The sequence below is a fragment of the Erinaceus europaeus genome, chromosome 1 (assembly GCF_950295315.1).
Source record: "Erinaceus europaeus chromosome 1, mEriEur2.1, whole genome shotgun sequence".
NCBI lineage: Eukaryota > Metazoa > Chordata > Mammalia > Eulipotyphla > Erinaceidae > Erinaceus > Erinaceus europaeus.
Genome location: NC_080162.1, coordinates 42,547,759 through 42,570,942, shown reverse-complemented (window position 1 = coordinate 42,570,942; position 23,184 = coordinate 42,547,759). Strand labels below are relative to the sequence as shown.

The 23,184-nt window shown below is 36.4% G+C and overlaps 1 protein-coding gene and 1 non-coding gene across 2 annotated transcripts in view; one reads left to right on the top strand and one right to left on the bottom strand.

The window, feature by feature from the left end:
• DOK5 (docking protein 5) overlaps positions 1-23,184 on the bottom strand; it is a 186,759-nt gene that overhangs the window by 132,155 nt on the left and 31,420 nt on the right. The gene's annotated exons all lie outside the window — the stretch shown is intronic.
• Positions 10,659-10,764, top strand: LOC132542740 (U6 spliceosomal RNA). Its single transcript, XR_009553715.1, has one exon. It is a non-coding gene; the product is annotated as a U6 spliceosomal RNA (small nuclear RNA).

The window sequence follows — 23,184 nt, the reverse complement described above, 5'->3', positions numbered from 1 at the left end:
TATTTTACTTTTTTATTACTTTCATTTATTTATTGGATAGAGACAGTCAGAAATTGAGAGGAGAGGGGAAGATAGAAAGGAAGAGAGACAGACACATATCCCTGCTTCACAACTCGAAAGCTTTTCCTCTGCAGGTGGGGACAGGGGGCTTAAACCCAGGTCCTTTTGAATTGTAATATGTGTGCTCAACCACATGAGCCACCACTCAGCCCCCTATATTTGTGTTTTAGATGTGTTAATTCCTACCAAGGTGAACATAGATAGGCTTATAAACTTCACTAAAATTAACTTTCTCATAAAAGAGACAGAGAGACTGTAAGAATATCTATCACATAAGGTCAATGGGAAGAGTATAAGGTGGTGCATGTATTCAGTATGATACCTGGCAAAAAGGGCTTAATAACTATGAAGCTTAATAACTTTTATCATCAAGGTCACCACCATATTCTTACTTTATCATTCATGCCATTACCCCTATCATTATCATCCTATAAAGGAAAAATAGCATTGTTCTGTTTTACTAATAAGGAAAGTAAAGTTCAGAGACGCTAAATAAATTCATACATCTTAAGAAAGCCAAAGTCAGCACTAAGTCTAGGTACTTAAATTAGGTATATGAACTTCAAGTTCCAAATGATGATTCAAATTCAACTTGTAAGATACCAGCATACATAGAGGTTACATTATTTAGGGACTTTATGTTGCCTAAATCCGAATTCTTCCAATTTAATTTTTAATATTTATTTATTTCCTTGTTTTATTGTTGTAGTTAATACTGTTGTTATTATTGTTGTTGATGTTGGATAGGACAGAAAGAAATGGAGAGAGGAGGAGAAGACAGAGAGGGGGAGAGAAAGATAGACACCTGCAGATCTGCTTCACCATCTGTGAAGTGACTCCCCTGTAGGTGGGGAGCCGGTGGGCTCAAACTGGGATCCTTATGCCTGTCCTTGTGCTTTGCTCCACCTGAGCTAAACCCACTGCACTACCGCCAGACTACCTATTCTTCCAATTTATTACAGAACTGTGACTCTAACAAAAGTGTGCTACAGGGTGGGGATAGATAGTATAATGATTATGCAAATAGACTCTCATGCCTGAGGTTCAAAAGTACCACACTGAATCCACCTCACTGCCTTAAACCAGAGCAAAAAAGTGCTCTAGGAGAAGAAGAAGAAAAAAAACAAAAAAAAACAGCACTAGATCCTTATAAGAATGCATAGCAGTTCATTATTTAAATGGAGACACTGAGGCAAATGAGTTAACCAAATGCTAATAAAACCTTGACAAGAGATCCTGAACTGTTTGGTAGGTAGACACTGATCATGATAATAAGTTGCTTATGGAGTTGGTGGATTGCACCAAAGTAAAAGACTCTGGAGTGGGGGATGGGGGGCAAAGAGTACAGATCCTGAAAAAGGATGACAGAGGACCTAGTGGGGGTTGTATTGTTAGATGGAAAAACTGAGAAATGTCATGCATGTACAAACTATTGTATTTACTGGCGACTGTAAAACAATCCCCCTGGGAGGCGAGGCAACGGAGCAGCAGCTGTGTTTCTCTCCTCCTCTCTCCCAGGTCATCTAGGAATACCAAAGGAGACCACCTGGGATTTCAATAAGACAGGGCTAGAACAACTTCAGGAACCCACCAAATCACCAGTGAGTGCAAACAGGTGTGGCTTGTGGACAGAGAGGAGTCTAAGGGGAGATGAAGTGGCTGGTAAGAGTCCGGCAGTTTACCACTTGAGATACCACCTCCACTCTGTTTCACCAACAAAAAGATGACTGAAGGGAGGAGAGGACTCCCGAGACTCACCAAATGCAACTGGGAGTCTCCATTGTTACTGACATCAGAATCTGATTATAATAGCTTTAGGTATCTTTATAATTTTGGAATGCCTTTTTAGTATGATTTTAAGGTTGTTTAAACAATTTAAGCACAGTAAAATGTGGAGCGGTAAAGAGAAGAACCATTGTTAGAAGCCTCAGGCATGAGAATCATTAGCATAACCATTGTGTGATCTATCACTCACTCAGGCTAGTTCTACCTCTTTAATTGAGAAGGTATATGAGAGCTTTACATATCAATATCATCTTTTCTAACTTTGGTTACACCCACTTAAGATGAAGACACACCCTAGGTGTGTGCAGGATCTTCAGACCAGATTTAGTTAAAATATATTGATTTTTAACTAATTTTTACCTTAGATTCTAAACAAACTCAGGTTAGAGAGTTAACACATGTTAGTAATAATGTTTTTTGTTTTTTTATTATTATTGTTTCTGGACATCCCAGAAATCATGGCTGCGTCCAGCATTTATATATATATATATATAGCTAAGTTTCAGAGTACTCTGAGCAAAATGGGTCATACAAAAATTCAGTCATTCAAAGCACTCTCTTACAAAACACAACTGAAAGCAGAGGGGTAGACAGCAAACTTAAGATATTCAGAGAGAACAAGCAGGGGAGAGAAGTGGTAGGGAGGTTTTGTTTTTGGGCTCTGTGAAACATTATTTAGATCCTGCTATGTTGCATTATGAATCCCAGATGGCGTCCTACTTCAAATAGGGCAAAGGTTTTAACAGGTGGGATTAATTAATACCCTGTAGGCAGGATGGGTCTCAGGCAAAACAATGATTATGTAAATAGACCATAGTATCAGCAATGGAGCAGAGCAGGGGAGCTGTCCGACACCTACGAACTTCCAAAACTAAGTAAAGACAAACTAGATAACAGGAACAGGCCCTTCACAGCTAATGAAATTGAAGTAGTTATCAAAAATCTTGCTAAAGATAAAAGTCCTGAACCAGATGGTTTTACAAATGAATTCTACAAAACCTTCAAAGAACTAATACCTCTACTTTTAAGTCTTCCAGAAGATCGATGACACTGGAATACTCCCTTCAAGCTTCTATGAAGCCAACATCATAGCCAACAGGATAAATCAGTATATTAAAAAGACCAAGTGGAGTTTATCCCAGACGTGCAAGGTTGGTTTAATATATGTAAATCAATTAGCGTGATCCACCACATCAACAAAAGCAAGACCAAAAATCACATGGTCATATCAATAGATGCAGAGAAAGCCTTTGAGAAAATACAACACCCATTTATGATCAAAATACAACAAAACAATGTTTCCTTTTTATAAATTAAAAAAACAGAAAAAAAAGAATAAGAAAGCTATCAGGGGAGGGGAGGGGATACAGAGTTCTGTTGGTGGGAACTGTGTGGAGTTGTACACCTCTTATCCTATGGTTTTTGTCAGTGTTTCCATTTTATAAATAAAAATAATATCATCTAAAAAAAGACGACAAAAATGAAAATATATGGAAAATTCCTCAGATAGTGGAATCTACATATAGCAAACCTACAGCCACCATCATACTCAAAGGTGAAAAACTGAAAGCATTTCCCCATAGCTTAGGTACTAGACAGGGATGCCCATTATCACCATTACTATTCAGCATAGTGTTGGCAGTTCTTGCCATAACAATCAGGTAGGAGCAAAGAATTAAAGGGATACAGATTGGAAGAGAAGAATTCAAACTCTCCCTATTTGCAGATGACATGATAGTATGCATAGAAAAACCTAAGGAGTCCAGCAGGAAGCTTTAGGAAATCATCAGGCAATACAGTAAGGTGCCAGGCTACAAAATTAACATTCAAAAGTCAGTGGCATTCTTCTATGCAAACACTAAGTTAGAAGTTGGAATCCAGAAATCAATTCCTTTCACTATAGCAACAAAAACAGTAAAATATTTAGGAATAAACCTAACCAAAGAAGTGAAATACTTGTATACTTAAAATTATGAGTCACTACTCAAGGACATTGAAAAAGACACAAAGAAGTGGAAAGATAGTCCATGTTCATGGATTGGAAGAATTAACATCATCAAAATAAATATACTGTCCAGAGCCATATACAAATTTAATGCTATTCCCATCAAGATCCCAAGCATATTTTTTAGGAGACTAGAACAAATGCTACAAATATTTATCTGGAACCAGAAAAGATCTAGAATTACCAAAGCAATCTTGAGAAGAAAGAACAGAACTGGAGGCACCACACTTCCAGATCTCAAATTGCATTATAGGGCTGTTGTCATCAAAACTGCTTGGTCCTGTAACATGAATAGACACAATGACCAATGAAACAGAATTGAGAGCCCAGAAGTAAGCCCCCGCAGCTATGGACATCTAATTTTTGACAAAGGTGCCCAGATTATTAAATGGGGAAAGCAGAGTCTCTTCAACAGATGGTGTTGGGAAAAATGGGTTGAAACATGCAGAAGAATGAAACTGAACCACTATATTTCACCAAATACAAAAGTAAATTCCAAGTGGATCAAGGACTTGAATGTGAGACCTAAACTATCAGATACTTAGAGGAAAATATTGGCAAAACTCTTTTCCACATAAATTTTAAAGACATCTTCAATGAAATGTATCCAATTACAAAGAAGACTAAGGCAAGTATAAAACTATGGGACTAAATGAAATTAAAAAGCTTCTGCACAGCTAAAGAAACCACTACCCAAACCAAGAGACCCCTCACAGAATGGGAGAAGATCTTTACATGTCATACATCAGACAAGTGGCTAATAACCAGAATATATAAAGAGCTTGCCAAACTTAATAACAAGAAAATAACTAACCCCTTTCAAAAATGGGGAGAAGACATGGACAGAATACTCACCACAGAAGAGATCCAAAAGGCTGAGAAACACATGAAAAAATGCTCCAAATCTTTGATTGTCAGAGAAATGCAAATAAAGACAACAATGAGATGCCATTTCAATCCTGTGAGAAAGTCATAGAACAGAAAAGGTAGCAGCAACAAATGCTGGAGAGGTTGTGGGGTCAAAGGGACCCTCCTGCACTGCTGGTGGGAATGTAAATTGGTCCAACCCCTGTGGAGAGCAGTATGGAGAACTTTCAGAAGGATAGAAATGGACCTATCCTATGATCCTGCAATTTCTCTCCTGGGAATATATCCTAAGAAACCCAACACAGCCATCCAAGAAGATCTGTGTACACATGTTCTTAGCAGCACAATTTGTAATAGCCAAAACCTGGAAGCAACTCAGGTGTCCAACAACAGATGAGTAGCTGAGCAAATTGAGGTATATATACACAATGAATTACTTACTCAGCTATAAAAAATGGTGACTTTACTGTTTTCAGCCGATCTTGGATGGATCTTGAAAAATTCATGTTAAATGAAATAAGTCAGAAACAGAAGGATGAAAATGGGATGATCTCACTGTCAGGCAGAAGTTGAAAAACAAGATGAGAAGAGAAAATACAAGTAGAACCTGAACTAGAATCGCATATTGCACCAAAGTAAAAGACTCTGGGCAGAGGGGTGGGGGTGGGGGGGGGGGAGATATAGGTCTAAGAAGGATGACAGAGGACCTAGTGGGGGTTGTATTGTTATACGGAAAACTGAGAAATGTTATGCATGTACAAACTATTGTATTTACTGTCGAATGTAAAACATTAATTCCCTAATAAAGAAATAAAAAAAAACATTAGTCCCCCAATAAAGGGGAAAATGTTAAAAAAAAAAGTGCTTATGTAGTAACTGAATGAATGCATACCTTTATAACTGTTTTCATCATTTATTGCTAGGGTATACCTTGGATTAGTATCAAGCACACCTCTTGGAGCAAATCATTTGAGTTTGACTCTCATCTTTATCACTCAGAGGGATCAGAGTTTATAGCACAGGAAAGTAGAAAAAGATACTATAACTTAGAAATAATGGCATACTCTACCAAGCCCAGAGAAGACAATAAAATGTCTCTAAAACTAGAGCATTTCCAAAGGGCTATATTTAAGTTATTTTCTTCTTTCACTTATGTCTTTCCATCTGCTGTAAAAAGCTTCTTTAAATAATACAGGACTATAGATAGATAGACACATACTGTCTCCTAAGAGGCAATCATTTAAACAACACTGCTCAGTTCCTTTTAGACTGAATTAGAGCCCTAATTTAAATAAAATCAACCCCCACATCATATTCAAATTCATGGATTTTTTTTTCTTACAGTAATTAAATATGTATCCATACCTGACAATGGGTTCTCCACATGCATATTTAAATATAGCTCTTCTTCCCACTATAACAGGGTTATATAATCAAACATGTTTCTGCCCACTTAAAGAATTCCATACAGGGGAATCAGAATACAGGGGCTGGATTCTGAGATGCTGTCTATTTTTAGCCTGAGGGTAAATGACACACTGAAAGTGAACATTTTACTACTATGTATACATTTTTTATGCTTCTCCTGTCCACCACAAGTGCCAGAAATCACCAAGGTAGAAGAGATAGATTGACTGTATCAAAGATTGCTGTCAGCTAATTTATTACCCAATTACTACCGAATCACGAAATAACATAAAAGCACACTCTAGACGTTTGTGCCATCGCCTGACAAAAGTGGCTGCTTGCCAGCACCTTGACTTCTATGTATGAATAGCATATGTCCCTAGGCAGCTGAGAGGATACGATGCCCATCTTGGCATACTCCTCTTTGAACCAAGTCTCCTGTCATTGTCAACCAATGCTATAAAGGCTGATTTATCTATTTGAAAATATATCAACTTTTTAAAATAGGATAAAAAAGAGAAAACACAAGCTTAAACCTCTACAGATTTGCATCTAAAGAAGAACTGGTAGCCATGTTCCTCATTATGACATCTCAAAGTGGCGCAGAAGGTAGCACAGTGGATAAAGCACTGGATTCTCAAGAATAAGGTTTCAATTCAATCCCCAGCAGCACATGTACCAGAGTAATATCTGGCTCTTTCTCTCTCTCTCTTCCTATCTTTCTCATTAATAAATAAATAAAATATTTTTAAAAAAGATTTAGTAATCAATAGCAACAAGATACAATATGGTAAACAAACAAACAAAAAAGGTCATTCTAAAAGTTGTTCACGTCCTAATATCTAGAACAGTGAGAAATGTTGGTACTATATAAAGGAAAAAATATTGTGCAGATGTTATAAAGTTAAGAGTTTTGATACAGATAAATTATACAGAAACCTCTGGAAGACAGCAAAAGAACCATGCATGTTTTTATAAGGTAAAAAAGACAAAGTGAGAAAAAAAATAAGAGATGAGGTGATAGAAACAGCTTGAAGCAATGTGCTCTAAAAAAGAAGGAAAGGTCCATGATGTAGAAAAACTCCTGAAAATTTAAAAAATTTTCAAATTTTTTAATCTCCCAAATAAATGCACTGTCAGAACTTTGACATTAGTACCACTAGGTTTAATACAGACATCCCAGCTCCAGAATTATAGGAAAACTAATTTATGCCATATTAAACCACTAAGTTTGTGATAATTTGTTTAAAGCATCTTTAGAAAGTAACACATAGACCATTTATTTGTTTACAAAAGGTATACCTTCAGATGCTCTTTTTACATTACTACTTGCTTTTGAAAAATGAATCCATATATGCCCCCATTTGGATACAGTGGAAAACATTTAGATTTTGTCCAAATCTTACAAATCTACTGATTTATTTGTTACTCATGTGTATGTTCAAAAACAATATATTAATTTACTTAATTCTTTCAATATTTTTTCACTGTTGCCCAGATTTCTTAGAGCTAGTAATGCTATGGTTACTAGGCAAACTTCATATATTCTTTAATAAATTCCTCAAAAGGAAAAAGAAATGTTTAAAACCCTGTTAAAATCCAAACTCTGATGCACACCTGAACCAAAATCAGTAAGAAAAGAGACCTACTACCATTAGTTGGAATCCACTTTTCTTCTGAAAACCCAAGTATGACAGTAGACTCCTAGAGACTCTTTGCATCTTTTGACAAGTACAAAAGGAAAATTCTCCTGTTCAGTACAGTTGTGGAATAAGGAAGGCTTTGCAGAACTATTTAAAACAATGAAAGAGGAGGTAAAAGTCAAGTTGGCATCTGTAACACTGGAAGATGTGACTTCTCCAGAGGAAGCTCCTTTCCTATGACTCCAAAAGGAGTACTGCATTAAAAGTTTGTGTCCACTACCTGGAGAAGTAATGGCATAAAAGGGGCAAAAGAGGATCTCAAGTAATCAGAATCCCAAATCACTAACAACTTCTGGGTTCTTCCTTGCATTGAACTCACTCATGAACATAGAATGCAGCCAGCTGAGCACAGGAATTTTTGGAAGAATAATTCATCTAGGATGGTGCATGCCTGGAGATATACACATCTTGGCTTCAAGACTTGCTCCTACCTAACCGGAGGAAACTTCAGTGTGATATCTTTTTCTCTCTCTTTGTAGGGCAAGGACCAAAAAAAAAAAAAAAAAAAAAAGTTGTGTATAGATAATGAACTGAATAACTAATCACAATCATCTGAGGTTCCAGATGGGTAGCTCATTCAAAGGTCACCCAAATCATGCAAAAAGATATGTGCAATAACAGGACTTAGTTCATTAAAGCTTCACAAGAGATCCATAGCCTTTACTCTTGTTCCATCTAAAATATAGTTATTCCCAGTATGCAGAAAAAAATATTTTCACAGTTTTTCATAATCGTTTTCCTTAAAAGTGAATATAGTTCCTTTATGAACTATTCTCCAAAAGATGAAGATTGATTAGTCAACCTCATCTATTAAAAATCCCTTCATCTATTTGAAAATGATTAGTCAACTCACAGCCCAATCTTCCCCAGCATTAATAATCTGTTTCTTAAATTTTCTTTTCAAAGCTTTATTATCTAGGACTCTTATGACTCATTTCAGAATTACCTTCAACCTCTCTAGTCTGTTGAATGACTAAAGAAAATGAATGAGAACTCAGTAAGTGGCAGCAAAATAGCAGCCTGAAAATGGATATGAACCAAAATTTCCAAATCAAGCTGCACATTAAATCAGATATGCAATTTTGCTTTAAAAGTTGAAGGGATGGACAAAGCTCGACAAATAAGCTAGACATAAGTGACTAAGAACACAGGCCTCTCTATTTTGTACTTTCTTCATTTATATTAGTAACTTGCTTTAAGCATATTTTCAGTTTGGACTCAACTCTTTAAAATTATGTCTTTAAGAGCTAAAATTTGTTTTTGAGCACCTGCTGTATGTACTGTCAGTCATGTATAAAATGAATAATAATTTAAAAACCATGCACTACTTGCTGATTGACAATTATTTCACATAACGTTTATAATAGCCCTATTGTCAAGCTATCATACTGCATTCCACAATGCAGAGCTAAGGTTCTAAAGTTAGGGAAATCGGGGAGTCGGGCTGTAGTACAGCGGGCTAAGCGCAGGTGGCGCAAAGCACAAAGACTGGCATAAAGATCCCGGTTCAAACCCAGGCTCCCCACCTGCAGGAGAGTCGCTTCACAGGCGGTGAAGCAGGTCTGCAGGTGTCTATCTTTCTCTCCTCCTCTCTGTCTTCCCCTCCCTCTCTCCATTTCTCTCTGTCCTATCCAACAACAACAACAACAACAACAATAATAACTACAACAATAAAACAACAAAGGCAACAAAAGGGAAAAAATAAATAAAATAAATATATATATAAATAAAAAAATTAAGTTAGGGAAATCAAACACAAAGTGAAGTGGCACATACATGAATATATGACATTAAAAAAGTCTTTCCTTTACCATGAGCCATATCTCAACTTGAGAAGGGCAGTCCCCAAATTATCTGAAATTTTGCTTTCTAGCAAGTTTGAAATAGTAGGTACAAAAATAAATGTTTTGAGAGACTACAGCCACACACTTTTTTTTTTTTATCAGAGCACTGATCAACTCGGGCTTATGGCGATGCAGGGGATTGAACCTGGAACTTGGGAGCCTCAGGCATGAGAGTCTGTTTGCATAACCATTATGCTATCTACTCCCACACAATACTTCTATTACAGCATATTATTACAAATGACCTTTTCATTAGTTGTTGCTGTTAATCTCTTACTGTGACTAATTTATAGATTAAACGTTATCACAGATGTGATTATATAGGAGAAAACACAGTTATGTGTACCATTTGGTTATATTCATGATTTCATCTATTCAAGTTCTTGGAATATATTCTCTACAGATAAGGGAAAACTATAATAAAATGTACGTCAGCTATATACTGGTGAAGAGAACAGACTTAGAAGGTCAATCAGTAATTAATGATGAACATTGAAAAGGAACAGCTTAGTTAATTCTCACTGCTTGTTAATTAATTCACAGCTAGTTAAGTGTGTAAAGAAACGGAATTCAATTTCACAGTTAGTAGAAGGGTATTTCTGTCTACAGAAGTTGACCAGTTTAAAGATTTGGGTCAAAGTTATTTAACTTTCCTGTATTTTGGTAAACTGAATATATTATTTTCATGTTTCTCTTGAAGCTACATGTAATAGTAAACACTTCCAGTAGGCAAAGAATTTTTTGCTGTGTTATTTAGCCTGTTATGTCCATTCAATGACAGGAACCCATTATGAAAAAAAACAACTTCTATCTTGCTCAAAATCAGCGCTTTCCCGTAGAATAGCACAGTTGACCACTCAAAGAAAAGTCACTGATCATCATTAAACTTTAGTTTTCTCATTTGTAAAGCAGGGATGTTATTGCAAATATGGCAAGTATATAGCTAATGTAAGGATTAAATAAGCTAATGTTTACAAGATATTTGATGTGTTTGCTCTGTCAGCACATATACTAAAATTAGAAAAATACAGAGAAATTGGCATGCCCCCTGCACAAGGATGGCACACAGATTCATGAAGCATTCCAAATTTTTGGCAAAAACAAAAGGAATACTGAATGATCTCGCTTACAGGTGGCACTTAATACATAGGTACAGAAAGGGAGAACACAAAGTAAAAGCTGGACTGGGCCTGGTGTATTGCAACAAAGGAAAGGACTCTGGAGAAGGACGAGGGGACTTTGGAGAGGGACGAGGGAAGAGAAGCAGAAGAGAACAGTGGAGTCCTGGTGCATGATGATGTAAAAGTGCCTAGGCTGTGGGTGAGTGTTCCACAGAGATTTTCACAGAGAGACTGAAAGGGTACCATGGGTCAGTGACTGCACTGTAAATCATTAACCCTAACACAAATAAAAATAATTAAAAATAAGGGGGAAAAAAGATGTCATAAACAGGAAGTTGGTTAAGATGTTAAAAAAAAAAAAAAAAGACATTGTGGGGGTTGGGCGGTAGAGCAGTGGTGCAAAGCACAAGAGCCAGAGTAAGGAGCCCATCCAGTCCAAGCCCCTGCTCCCCAAGTGGTGAAACAGGTCTGCAGATGTCCCTCTGCCTTCCCTTCCTCTCTTAATTTCTCTCTGTTCTATCCAACAACAACAACAACTATAACAACTACAATATGGGGAAAATAGCCTTAAGGAGCAGTGTATTGGTATTGCAGGCACTGAGCCCCAATGATAATCCTGAAGACAAAAAAAAAAGCATTTGGCACATGCTTGACACATACATTCATTTAAAACTTTTTTCTTCTGATTGAATAAATCTGGCTTTAAAAATATCTCTTTATAATATTGATAGTATTGTTTTTACTTGTTATGAATTTAATCAGTTAAATACCACAGGAAAAAAAAATCATTGTTTTGCTCAATCAGAATACCAAGAAGACTTCAACATTTAGTAACATTTTTACATTAAACTCTTAAGAAAAAGTACAAGGAAAAAACTGCTACTTGACTCTATGCTTTTTAAACAGTTTTATCAGAAGTTCCACCAGGTAACTAAGGCCAGACTGAGAAGTTGGGGGGGATAAAGCTGTTTACCTGGGTATACCATGAGCCCAAACTACTTATTACTTATTTACTTACTACTTAACTTACTATTGGTAAATAATAAGAAAGGGACAACAGAATTTCAGACAGATTCTAAAAAAAAAAAAAAAAGAAAGAAAAAAAATACTATCATAAATTTGTAATAAGGAAATAATTGAAGTAAATTTTTGAAAGATATTAAGCACTTTATGAATTCATATATTTTGTTTGCTCACCTTCCATTAGCCCTTTTCATCACTATTTTTCTACTTCTAGCTGCCACATATCCCTGTGGCTCACCTCCCCAGTACCACTGAACAGGGTACTGAAGCCAAAATTTAGAAAATACCACTTACATGGAATTTGTCTTTCACAGAAAACCTCTTTGCTTTAAAAGTGCATACAGTTTTGAACAAAATAAAGCCTATTGCAAGATCTCCATATGAAAGAGTATCATTAGAGAATATTAGTCAGCTCTTAAAAATTATGAAATCATCTCCTTTGCTTCATCCTGGATAGAACTTGAAAGAATCATGTTAAGTGAGATAAGCCAAAAAAGAGAAGGACAAATACTAGATAATCTCACTTATAGTTAGAATTTAAGACACAAGAATAGAAAAGGAAAACACAAAGTGAATCTCAGACTAGGTATGGGGTATTTGGAGAGAGGAAGCAGAGAGGAGGTAGAGAGAGTGCTGGGTCTTGGTTGTATGATGGTGGTAAAGAGCCTACACTGGGGGTGAGAGTGTTTTGCAGACATCTATCACCAGAAAGTCTACCCATGTGTCAACAAATATAATGTAAATCTTTAAGTTCCCAGTAAAATGATAAAAAAAAAAAAGTGTAGGGTTGAGGAGACAGCATAATGCTTATACAAAAGACTTTCATGCCTGAGGCCCTGACGTATTATGTTCAATCCACAACAGTCAATCAAAAACTAAGATAATGTTTGTTAAATATCCTAAGGAACTACCATAATTAGAAAAAAATAAAATTTAAGATATGCAAAATTTGAATTAGAAGAGAATAAACCATATTTATTATAGTTGAGAGTATTTGACTGCTCTTTAAATCTTTTTAAACCACAGCTAGAGATGTATTCTCAGGAAATCACTTTATATTAATGACTCACTGGAAGAAATAACAATATTGGAGTGCTGAAACACTTTTCAAAATAGGTTCAGCAAAAGATTCCATGATCTAGTTTGAGATCATGTGATTCCTTTCTGATCTACTGGAATCCACTTAGCCTATCTCCCTGTGCTTTGGTTGAATTCACTTATGCTGTTCCAAATTCTGGGTTGTGTTAGATTGGAAAGCTGCCTGGCAATATGTGCTTACTGGGTCAGAATAATTCTTCTTGCTTGGACATTGGGAGCATGCCCTGTCTACAGAATCATCCACCTGATTTCACTTCTGGACTTGAAAGAGCACCCAGTGAGAATGAGAATGAGACAAAGGGCCCAACAAGACTTAATTAATCAACACTGCCTGTTCTTTGTGTTCAGTGTGTTCACTGTGGTTTAAAGATATTTAAAGAAGAGGGGGTTGGGTGGTGGTACACCTGGTTGAACACACGTTACAATGCACAAGGACCTGGGTTCAAGTCCCCAAACCCCTGAATGGAGGAAAGCTTTAGGAGTGATGAGACAGCACTGCTGTGTCTCTCTGTCTCTCTCCCTATGCTCCCCTTCTTCTCGATTTCTAGCTGTCTCTATCCAATAAATAAATGTAGATGATAAAGTCTTTAAAAGATTTTTATCTATTCATGAGAAAGATAGGAGGAGAGAAAGAAAGAACCAGACATCACTCTGGTACATGTGCTGCCGGGAATGAACTCAAGACCACATGCTTGAGAGTCCAATGCTTTATCCACTGTGCCACCTCCCGGAAGACCACAATAAATTTTTTTTAAAGAGATTTAAAGAGAAGTCAAATACTTCTCTTAACTGTAATAAATATAGTTTATTCTCTCTTACCACCTACCACCTCTCCTACTCTATTTACTTTGGCTTCACCTTTTAATATGGTTAGAGGAAATATGGATTGTATAAGCATGTGAAAGGGAATTCTTCATATCACTAAACCTAAATATCCTAATTAGCTCTGTTGTTAATTTACTTTTATTGAAAACCTGCTATGTACCAGGCACTAGACTATCCTTATTAATCTAGAAGTGTTAGATAACAGCTACTATTGTTAACCTTATTTTAAATATGAAAAATCATGAGACTCTAAGAGTAAGCCCATTAGTCCAAGGCCATAAAGTTAAAATGTAGTCAATGCAACAACCACACTTAAGAAATGTGTAATATTAGAATATATACACAATCACCAAAGTCAAGAGACCTATCTCACAAAATCATAGCAAAGCTTCATAAAAATAAAATAAACACCAAGAAAAAGCTCAAATGAATGACCTTACTGCACATCTCAAGGAATGAGAGGAAGAGGAACAAAGTAACCCTAAAGCAACCAGAAGGACAGAAATCACTAAAATTAGAGCAGAAATAAACAACATCGAAAATAAAAGAACCATACAAAAGATCAATGAAGCCAAATGTTGGTTCTTTGAAAGATTAAACAAAATTGACAAACCCCTTGCCAGACTCACCAAACAAAAAAGAGAGAAGACTCAAATTAATAGAATTGTAAACGATGGAGGAGATATCACAACTGACACCACAGAAATCCAAAGAATCCTGCAAAACTTCTATAAAGAACTATACAACACCAAGCTAGAGAATCTGGAAGAAATGGAACAATTCCTAGAAGCATATGCCCTTCCAAAAGTGAACCAAGAAGAACTACAAAATCTAAATGCACCAATCACAGACAAAGAAATTGAAACCGTTATTAAGAATCTCCCCAACAACAAAAGTCCTGGACCAGATGGTTTCACAAACAAATTCTACAAAACTTTCAGGAAACAGTTAGTACCCATACTTCTTAAGCTTTTCCATAAGATTGAAGAAACAGGAATACTCCTTTCCACCTTCTATGAAGCCAACATCACCCTGATACCAAAAGCTGATAGGGACAGAACAAAAAAGGAAAACTACAGACCAATATCTCTGATGAGCATAGATGCCAAAATATTAAACAAGATCTTGGCCAACCAGATACAGCAACATATCAAAAAGATTGTTCATCACGACCAAGTGGGATTCATCTCAAGAATGCAAGGCTGGTTCAACATCCGTAAGTCAATCAATGTCATTCACCACATCAATAAAAGCAAAGCCAAAAACCACATGATTATCTCAATAGATGCAGAGAAAGCCTTTGACAAAATCCAACACCCATTCATGCTCAAACTCTACAAAAAAAATGGAAATAGATGGGAAATTCCTCAAGATAGTGGAGTCTATACATAGCAAACCTAAAGCCAACATCATACTCAATGGACAGAAGCTGAAAGCATTCCCCCTCAGATCGGGGACTAGACAGGACTGTCCACTGTCACCGTTACTCATCAACATAGTATTGGAAGTTCTTGCCATAGCAATTAGGCAAGAGAAAGCAATCAAAGGAATACAGATTGGAAGGGAAGAAGTCAAGCACTCACTATTTGCAGATGATATGATAGTATACATAGAAAAACCTAAAGAATCCAGCAGAAAACTACTGGAAGTTATTAGGCAATATAGCAAGGTGTCAGGCTACAAAATCAGTGTACAAAAATCAGTGGCATTTATTTATGCAAACACTAAATCTGAAGAAAAAGACATCCAGAAATCACTCCCATTTACTGTTTCAGCAAAATCAATCAAATACCTAGGAATAAAGCTGACCAAAGAAGGGAAAGACTTGTATACTGAAAACTATGAGTCGCTACTCAAGGAAATAGAAACTGATACCAAGAAATGGAAAGACATCCCATGCTCATGGATTGGTAGAATAAATATCATCAAAATGAATATTCTCCCCAGAGCTGTATACAAATTTAATGCAATACCCATCAAAGTTCCACCAAGCTTCTTTAAGAAAATAGAACAAAAACTACATTCATTTATCTGGAACCTGAAAACACCTAGAATTGCCAAAACCATCTTAAGGAAAAGAAGCATAAATGGAGGCATCACACTCCCAGACCTTAAACTATATTATAAAACCATCATCATCAAAATAGCATGGTACTGGAACAAAAATAGGTACACAGACCAGTGGAACAGAATTGAAAACCCAGAAATAAATCCCCACACCTATGGACATCTAATCTTTGATAAGGGGGCCCAAAGGATTAAATGGAATAAGGAGCCTCTCTTCAATAAATGGTGCTGGAAAACTGGGTTGGAACATGCAGAAGAATGAAATTGAACCACTTTACCTCACCAGAAACAAAAATCAACTCCAAATGGATCAAAGACCTAGATGTCAGACCAGAAACAATCAAATACTTAGAGGAAAACATTGGTAAAACACTTTCCAACCTACACCTCAAGGACATCTTTGATGATTCAAACCCAATTGCAAGGAAGACTAAAGCAGAAACAAACCAATGGGACTACATCAAATTGAAAAGCTTCTGCACATCCAAAGAAACTATTAAACAAACAAAGACACCCCTCACAGAATGGGAGAAGATCTTCACATGCCATACATCAGACAAGAAACTAATCACCAAAATATATAAAGAGCTCAGCAAACTTAGCACCAAAAAAGCAAATGACCCCATCCACAAATGCGCAGAGGATATGAACAAAGCATTCACCTCAGAGGAGATCCAAAAAGCTAACAAACATATGAAAAACTGCTCTAGGTCACTGATTGTCAGAGAAATGCAAATTAAGACAACACTAAGATACCACCTCACTCCTGTAAGAATGGCATACATCAAAAAGGACAGCAGCAACAAATGATGGAGAGGTTGTGGGGACAGAGGAACCCTTTTACATTGCTGGTGGGAATGTAAATTGGTCCAACCTCTGTGGAGAGCAGTCTGGAAAACTCTCACAAGGCTAAACATGGACCTTCCATATGATCCAGTAATTCTTCTCCTGGGGTTATACCCCAAGGACTCCATAGCACCCAACCAAAAAGAGGTGTGTATTCCTATGTTCATAGCAGCACAATTCATAATAGCTAAAACCTAGAAGCAACCCAGGTGCCCAACAACAGATGAGTGGCTGAGAAAGCTGTGGTATATATACACAATACTATGCAGCTATCAAGTATAATGAACCCACACTCTCTGACCCATCTTGGACAGAGCTAGAGGAATTATGTTAAGTGATCTAAGTCAGAAAGATAAAGATGAGTATGGGATGATCCCACTCATCAACAGAAGTTGAGTAAGAAGATCTGAAAGGGAAACTAAAAGCAGGACCTCACCAAATTGTAAGTAGGGCACCAAAGTAAACACCCTGCAATGAGGGATAGACATGCAGCTTCCTGGGCCAGTGGGGGGTGTGAGTGGGTGGGAGTGATGGGTCACAGTCTTTTGGTGGTGGGAATGGTGTTTATGTACACTCCTAGTAAAATGTAGTCATATAAGTCACTAGTTAATTAATAGAGAGGGGGGAAATTAATTGTATGTCTGGAAGTTTTTTAAAACACAGACTGAATCTTTTTAATATATAGGCTGTGTAATCGATATTCAGACTCTCTCAAAAGCCTAGACCAAGTAGATCAGAAGCAACCAATAGCACAGCTATATACAAGATACTGGGTACTGTACAGCAAACCCTAACAAAAGGACTTTTCAAAGTTAACCCAATTACCCATTAATGTGATGATAACATTAACTATCCATTGTCTTTTTGAACCCTAAGACAGCAGGAACCTCACATCTCCACTATAGAGCCTCTACTTCCCCCAGTCCTGAAACCCTTGGATAGGGCCCACTTTCCTGTATGCCTCTCCCAATCCATATCAAATAATATTGCATCTGCCGATCACAACCTAATCAACGCAACGATGGCCACCTCAACATGCTTCACTTCAGACTGTGTCCAGAGACTTCATGTGTGGAAAGACAACCCTTCAGCTTCATTACTCGGGTGAGACCTTTCCTTTCATAGTATACTCTAATTCCATCCCAGGTGGTTCACTTTCTACCCAAGTCCCAAAACCTAGATACACACTAGGTTCTGTGAGAGAGAGCATATGTTCACACGTATCCATAAACTAGTGTAAAATATATACCTGAAAGCAGAAGTACACTAGAGTTTGCAGTGAGTACCCCCCTAACACTTCCTCTCCACTATTCCAACCTTTGGGTCCATGATTGCTCAACAATTTGTTTGGCTTTGTATGTTAACTCTCTTTTCAGTCACCATGTTCCAGATGTCATCAGGATGCTGGCCAGGCTTCCCTGGACTGAAGACCCCAACAATGTGTCCTGGAGCTCTGCTTCCCCAGAGACCCACCCTACTAGGGAAAGAGAGAGGCAGACTGGGAGTATGGACTGACCAGTCAACGTCCATGTTCAGCGGGGAAGCAATTACAGAAGCCAGACCTTCCTCCTTCTACAACCCACAATGACCCTGGGTCCATGCTCCCAGAGGGATAGAGAGTGGGAAAGCTATCAGGGGAGGGGGTAGGATATGGAGATTGGGTGGTGGGAATTGTGTGGGGTTGTACCCCTCCTACCCTATGGTTTTGTTAATTTATCCTTTCTTAAATAAAAAATAAATAAATATATTTTTTAAAAAACATGAAAAAGGATTAAGTCAGTACTGGACACTGAAAATGCCTAATAAATGGCACTTAGCACTGTTGATGTTGACATTTGGTGACTTTGAATATCCTCACACATAATCACTGCTCACTATTATCACTCTAAACACAAAGAGCAGGCACTGTTGATTGATTATGCCTTGTTGGATGGACCCTTTGGTTCATTCTCATTCTCCCTGGGTGCTCTTTGAAGTCCAGAAGTGAAATAAGGTGGATGATTCTGTAGACAGAGTATGCTCCCAATGGACAAGCAAGAATGATTGATTCTGACCCAGTAAGCACACATTGCCAGGCAGCCTTCCAATCTACAACCCAGAACTTGGAAGAGCATAAGTGAATTCAACCAAAGCAAAGGGAGATGGGCTAAGTGGAATCCAGCAGATCAGAAAAGAGGAATGTTTGTCTCAAACTAGGTGATAGAATCCTGAACCCACTTCGAAAGCTTGCTTGGTGTTTCAGTGCTCCAATGTTGTTACTTTTTCTAATTAGTCATTACTATAAAGTGATTTTCTGATAATATATCTCTGGCTGTGGTTTAAAGAGATTTAATGAGCAGTCAAATAGTCTCTTAACCATAATAAATGTGGGTTAGTCTCTCTTAATTCAAATAAGATGTAAAAATTGTACAAGTGCAAAGGTTAAAACTGACCTTTGAAAATACGATTTCATATAAATACAGTTTAGGATTAAGTATAACTTGTGATTTAATTACTAAGCATTTGTGGACACAGAAACAATCAGCTTGCCTAATCACAAAAGAAGAAAAAAAAAGATAATCTACAGCAAAATAAAATGAATACCTTTTTAAAAATATGTTGTCTTTTATAGTAGTATCAATCCCAGGTAATTTCATATACAAGAGCAAAAAACACAACTCAAAAAATGTAAATCAGTATTATAAACAGTATCTATGCTTCTGTCTAATGTTTTCAATAGGCATTTCTATCAAGATAGCTTAACTGTTTGTATTGAATTAGCCCTTATGCAGCATTTATCTTCTGTAGGGTGCAGATAGGGAGTGGGATGAGCTCTTGTGAAGTCTGTCCAGGAATGCAATTTCTCCCTGTGATTAAAGTTATGGTCTTTTCCATTATAAGTTTTCAACTTACAGAATTAATTACAGAAAGTGGAGAAGAGAGAAAGAAGAATATCCCAGTCAATAATAAATGCACCTGTCACCACCTTGCATAAAACTCTTCCATTTGTTCTTGCTTTTGCACATGCTAAAGATAAATGAGATAATGAAGGAAAGTGCTTATGAAAACACAAGATGTCCTCCCTAACTTCAAACTCACCTAATAGCCTCCTTTCATCATATATAGAAATATATAAAAATTATTCCTACCACCTACAAGCTATTCATGATCTAACAGTTACACAGCTTCCCAGAAATGACAATACACTCTCTCACTGCCACCCTATTTTTACTCCTCCCTTCAGATGTGTTGAGCTCCAGCCTTACTATATTTTCAATATCTTCAATCCTTTGCTTTCTCATATTCCTCTGTCTATAACAGTCATTTCATAATAGAATACAGTGAAGTGAAAGAATCAATATTAAAACTTTATGGGACCAAAAGACAGCTAACCCGCTAGAGTGGACATGTTACCATGTGTGAGGACCTCAGTCCAAATACCTGGCACCACACAGGACTACATGGCAACAACTGGAAGTTTCCTGAACAGTGGAGTAGTGCTGTGATGTCTCTTCTTTCTGACTTTCCCACTCTTTCCCTCTCTTTTTACTTAAAACAACTGAAAGAAAAATATAGTCCACCAGGAATAGTGTTGTTACACAGTTATAAAGCACTGGCAACAAAAACTACACTCAACTACTTAACAGAACACTATCCTACTAAATGTTAATTTAAAAATGAATATCTAGTCTAATTTGGAACTAATTTTAAAGTTTATAAAAACCTTACACAAAATTACACACAGTGTTTTAATCCAACAATGAGATATGTGTGTGTATATACACAGATCAATAATTTTATTATTAATTTAAAAGTAGTTTATAAACTATGAAATTTCAAAGTTATAGTTTCATGCCTAGGTAGGCATATGTATAACTCACTGTATCCACCATGAAAGTGCTTATGTCTCCCATAAATAAAATAGTTTTCACAAAATCTAAGAGACATGAGTTTCTATATATTTAAAGTTTATTTGCTTTGGCAATCTATATTCCAGATACAAATGAAACCATCAAACTGTAGTTGTCTTTCATTTCTTTGTGTTCTTCACTTAGTATAATCACCTCCACTTGCATCCATCTGTCCAAAATTATACAATATTATCTTTTTTCAATTACACATCAGTATTCCATTAAATATATAGCCTACAATTTATTTAATGAGTGATCTTTCTGACACTTGTAATGAATCTGGAACTATTTTTTTTTCTTGCTAGGTCTTTATGTCTGAACAATTCTACTTTCCTCTAGACTCATTCTTCTATTTTCTTATTTTAGTCTCAGATAAACATAAATAGAAGGGTAGAGAAAGATGAAGTGAGACAGCACAGCACCTCTCCATCACTCATGAATTCTCCCCTGTCTAAAATAATTCCATGTGGTTATAGTGGCTTGAATCTGGGTCCTCACACATATTGTACCAGGTATGTTATCTGCTGGCCACAATTCTTGTATCTTTACACTGTCTTCCTTTGACAAATAGCAAGGCCCATCTACTAAAACTTGAAATGCTATATGCATGACAAAGGCAAGTCCTATTGTGTATTTGGTAGAAATACAGAGGCTTCTTGTTTCAAATACTCCTACGTGTACATGAAAGTAGACCACAAAAGCAACAATACCAAGACATCGATCATGTTAGAACTTACACATGAGGTGGTAACTCTTCGTTGCTTTAGTATAATGCTCCTGGGGTTTGTTTGGCCATGAAGTTAAACACTGTTCCTGGCACAGAGAGAGACCTTAATAAAAAACATAAGTCCTAAGGTCCTTTGTTGGTTTAATAAAAGCATCATCTGTTTCCTTTCTTGTCTCTAAATACTTTGCCTCTAAACAGTTGTTAGTGAAAACTTAAATATATCACTTCCAATTTAAAGCCCTTTTGTTGATTCTCAACAGTGTTCATCCATATGCCTCACTATGGACTAAATTTACATACACCCCACAGAGCTCTCTGATGTCATCATATGTCAGATAACCTCCTCTGTCTTTGGCCATAACCCCTTGAACAAGCCTTGTTGATCTGTTCTCATGGAGTACAAAAATCTCATTCTTGCCCTAATTCTGCCAAATTTTATCTTCTACACAGAGAGGCTACCTCTAGATTTCTACATGGCTGTATCCACCATACCATAACATCTTACTTTTCCCTAATTAGTCAACCTAAAGCAGGAATCCCCAGTCACTCTAGACCTGTCCAAGATGGCAGTCATTAGTCACATGTATCTTTCAAGCGCTAATAGGTAATATGACTAAATTGGAATTAAATGTATTATAGCAAATTAAAAAATATCAGTTGCTGAAGGCTTGGTAGGAAAAATAGTTTAAAATATCTCATTACTCATCATTATCCATTATCAGAGAAATGCAAGTCAAAACAACACTCTAACACTGTACACCTATAAGAATGACGTACATTAAAAAAGACTAGAAATAACAAATGCTAGTGTAGAGGTACAGAGAAAAGGGGGCCTTTTCTAACTTTTGGCTGCTGGAATGTCAACTTATGCAGCCTCAATGGAAAACAGTATTGATCTTTTAAAATTAAATAAAGTAAATGTGCCATTTGCTCCAGCAATTCTTATATAAGTATCTAAAAGCATTAATACAAAAGATATATGCACATCTGTTTTTATTGTAGTACTATTTGTAATTACCAAGGCCTGGAAACACATTGAGTGTCCAACAACTGAGTGGATAAGGAAATTGTAATATAAATACACAATGGAATATTACTCACCTTTTTTAAAAGATGAAGCCTTGCTTTTTTGCTACAACAATGGATAATATTGGAGAGCAATTATGATGAGTAAAACAAGTCATAAAGAAAAAGACAAACGCCAGACAATGTCACTTGTATGTTGGACTCAAGAAAAAAAAGAATGGAGCCAATAGAGTAAAACATGGATAAATTTTTAGCCTATGTCTGCAGATCAGTGAGGTCACGTGAAGGGAACAAAGAAAGAGTTATAAGGTAAGTAGGGGAGTTGTAATTCCTTGCATTGGAAAGAAGGGTACTTAGGGGGTTGGATGAGATGAGTCAACAAATATTTTGGGTAGAAGCAAAATCATACCCCTAAAGCAACAACGGTCTTGTAAAATAGTTCCTCTTCAATAAAAACTCATCAAATAAAATGTATCTATTTTTATTTTATGCTAAAATAACATTTTTCATATGCTTAAGTAAACTATATCATTAAATTCTATCCGTTCATTTTACTATTTTTAATTGTGTATATACTTAACATGTGCACCTCACATTATATTTATGTGAAATTACGTTCTTGAACATGTTTAGTTTTTCATATGACTAGTCTCACTTATTTACCTTTTTAAATTTATTTTATTTATTTATTCACTTTTTTTTCCAGATTCTACTGCTCTAAAATCTCCTTGAAGACAAAAATCTTCATTTTTTCCCCACACTATACAGGTGATATCATTGATGACCTGATATGCAATATTCAACAAATAATTATGAAATAAATTATTTAACAGTCTTTGAACTGTTATAAATCACTTACATGCATTTTAAAATAAAATTTATGTTTCTAT